Genomic DNA, 3,397 nt, shown 5'->3' on the forward strand with positions numbered 1-3,397 from the left:
TTTGGCAAACTCTAATCTGGACTTCCTGTTTTTGTGGCTCACCAATGGTTTACATATTGTGGTGAACCCTCTATATTAACTCTTGTGAAGTCTTCTCTTGATTTTTGCCTTTGACACATATATACCTACCTCCTGGAGAGTGTTCTTGATCTGGACAACTGTTGTGAAGGGGTTTTTCTTCACCAGGGAAATAATTCCTCTGTCATCTACCACAGTTGTTTTCCATGGTCTTCCAGGTCTTTTGGTGTTGCTGAGCTCTCCAGTGCATTCTTTCTTTTTAAGAATGTTCCAAACAGTTGATTTGGCCACACCTAATGTATTTGCTATCTCTCTGATGGGTTTGTTTTGATTTTTCAGCCTAATGATGGCTTGCTTAACTGATAGTGGCAGCTCTTTGGATCTCATATTGAAAGTCGACAGCAACAGATTCCAAATGCAAATGTCACACCTGGAATCTACTCCAGACCTTTTACCTGCTTAATTTATGATGAAATAATGAGGGAATAGCCCACTCCTGTCCATGAAATAGCTTTTGAGTCGATTGTCCCATTACTTTTGGTCCCTTAAAAAGTGGGCGGCACATATAGAAACCATTGTAATTCCTACACCATTCACCTGATTTGGATGTAAATACCCTCAAATTAAAGCGTAAAGTCTGCAGTTAATGCTCGTCTTGTTTGTTTAATTTCAAATCCATTGTGGTGGTGTATAGAGCCCAAAATATGAGAATTGCGTTGATGTCCCAATATTTATGGACCTGACTGTATATATTATGCCCAAATAGGTTATAGTGGGAGGATTAATATTGGCAATATTCACTATTCTGTTATTTATGTAGTGATATGTTCCCTTACCCAGTAAATAATCCTCTATTTATTCCAAGTAATACAAGTCAAAGTGGGGGAAATACTGCACTATAAATGCAGCTCTTTAATCTGCATATATCAAATCAGTGTCTAGACATCATAAATGTATCTGGTTCACCTCCAAAATATATTATCTATTGCTCCTTAGTAAAGTTGCTTGTTGACATATAAATACAATCATTAAGATGTAAATATCTTGACACATTATCTGCAGTTAATTAAACACAGTTTGTTTCAATGTTGTATGGTATATGTATATATACCGCCGACGCGCGTTTCACAGAAATGTTTTTTCAGGGCTAAAAACCCTGAAAAAAAGTATCTGTGAAATGCGCGTCGGCGGTTCACACTGTGCTAATATGAATCAATAATATATGCAACGACAAATATGTTTATTCTGTTCAGGTTGAAATAATATTGGTAATACACTGTAAGTGCCATAAGACACCATCCAAGGCACACAGCATGCTGTATTGCCACCAGCCTATTGTATATTAGCTTATCCAGAGATACTAGTGAGGATGTATAATTATTGCCACAATACATAGTCAGAATATAATTGGGGTATATCAACCCGATATATAAAAAAAAATGTATAACTTCTAGAAAAGTCGGATTCATGTATAGTTAACCTATTGGAGGACTGGTGTCATAATGAATTAATAACCGAAACACTACTCCCCAACAGAACCAACTGCATAAGAAGAATCATTACAGCATGGTTTTTGAACATGGCCCCTTCAAAAACCAATTCTGACAGTGTGTAGAAGGCACATGATACAAGTTGATACATTATCTGCACTACTGTTATAGATTGTATATTGAATGGTTTAAACTCACTATCATACAACATTGGGAAAAAAATTTGATTACTTAACTGCAGATAATGTGTGTCAATATATGTACATCTTATTGATTGTATTTATATGTCAACAAGCAACTTTACTAAATAGCAGTAGATAATATATTTTGGAGGTGAACCAGATACATTTATGATGTCTAGATACTGATTTGATATATGCAGATTAAAGAGCTGCATTTATAGTGCAGTGTTTCCCCCACTTTGACTTGTGTTATTTGGAATAAATAGAGGATTATTTACTGGGTAAGGGAACATATCACTACATAAATAACAGAATAGTGAATACTGCCAATATTAATCCTCCCATTATAAGCTATTTGGGCATAATATATATGTGGGATAGAACTTCTCTAACTCTTGCTTGACGCTGCAAACAGTAGTATCTATAGATTCCAAATACCTTATTACTGTAGTAATCGCTTCTCGGCCTTTTGGCTAAGATCAAGTGTAGTACCTGCTTGAGGGAAACACTTGGTGGAGTACCTGTTCTTACACTAGGAGCATGAGAGGTTCCTAGATGTGGAATGGAGAAACACCTTGTGGAGTACCATGCCGGGGTGTGGCAATGCCTCTGGTCGAGAGTGGAGAAAAACTGGGCTTAGTATCCGCTGCCTTCTTGGGGGTTGAAATAGGACCCCCTACGTGGAGCGGGAACGGCCTGGTCTAGTATCTACTCTCGTACTGGGGGTTGACACTGGCACAGAGTGGGTATGAAGCTTGGTCTGGCTGAGAGGTCGGGAGCAGCTAGAAGCTCAAGGTGTTTTGTGCCCCTGGAACTGGAAGGGACAGGGGTGCCGGAAATGCACTGGGGTTTCGAGCCACCTTTGCACTAAGGCACTTTTAGCACTTAGCACTTCAACCCTTCCTGTCTGCACCCACTTCCATTGCCCTGGCCTTTTTTGGCAAGGGCAAGGATAATTTTTTATAACACCCCCCCCCCCCTTCTGGCTGGGGCTTATTTATTTATTTATTACACGTACGTGTTTTGCACTTTGGAGCACAACACAAGCACCTATTTTTGTATAGTTTTGTCACGTCACGGTTTTTTGTTTGGGGTTTAGGTGAGACCCTTATGGGCCGCCCTCTCCCCTAGTTGCCGAGGCCCTCTCCTTTTGGGGAGGGCCAGAGGCTGTTTACGATCCCCAGGGGGAAGCTTCGGGGATACACGAGGGTCCCTCTGCGCTTCGGCAAGGGGGGACCCACAGTCCCTTTTTCCCCTCAGTAGGCCTTTTGGCTCTGAGGGGTAGGGGAGTAACGGGGCCCTTCTCCTTTCGGAGAGGGTCCAAGATCCTACGCCCCCAGCACGTTTGGTCACAGACACTGGGTGAAGAAGCACCGCACCTCGGGCTTCAAGTAAAAAAAAAAAAATTACTGTAGTAATAGAGCAGCTAATATCTATAGTAACCCCTTATCATTAGCGTACTGGAGTTAATAATTATTTAAACTGGAATCACTGTAACAACAGGCAAATATAGCCAAAAGCCGACTAGCTAATTACAAATATCATTAACAGCAGCTCACCCATGATACAAACTAGAACAATCTAACTTATGTGCCCATTTAGTTTATTATATTACAATAAATAGGGGTTCATTAGCCAGCAGCCTTTTCTGTTGTACAATCTCAGTACAGAATAGGTACAGAAATACTCATCAGTGTTTACATTAGT

At 40.2% G+C, this 3,397-nt stretch overlaps 1 pseudogene; it reads left to right on the forward strand.

The window, feature by feature from the left end:
- Window positions 1-2,143: 2,143 nt before the first annotated feature.
- Window positions 2,144-2,216, forward strand: LOC134899846 (U2 spliceosomal RNA; annotated as a pseudogene).
- The last annotated feature ends 1,181 nt before the right edge of the window (window positions 2,217-3,397 follow it).

The sequence above is a fragment of the Pseudophryne corroboree genome, chromosome 3, assembly GCF_028390025.1.
Source record: "Pseudophryne corroboree isolate aPseCor3 chromosome 3, aPseCor3.hap2, whole genome shotgun sequence".
In the NCBI taxonomy this organism is placed as follows: domain Eukaryota; kingdom Metazoa; phylum Chordata; class Amphibia; order Anura; family Myobatrachidae; genus Pseudophryne; species Pseudophryne corroboree.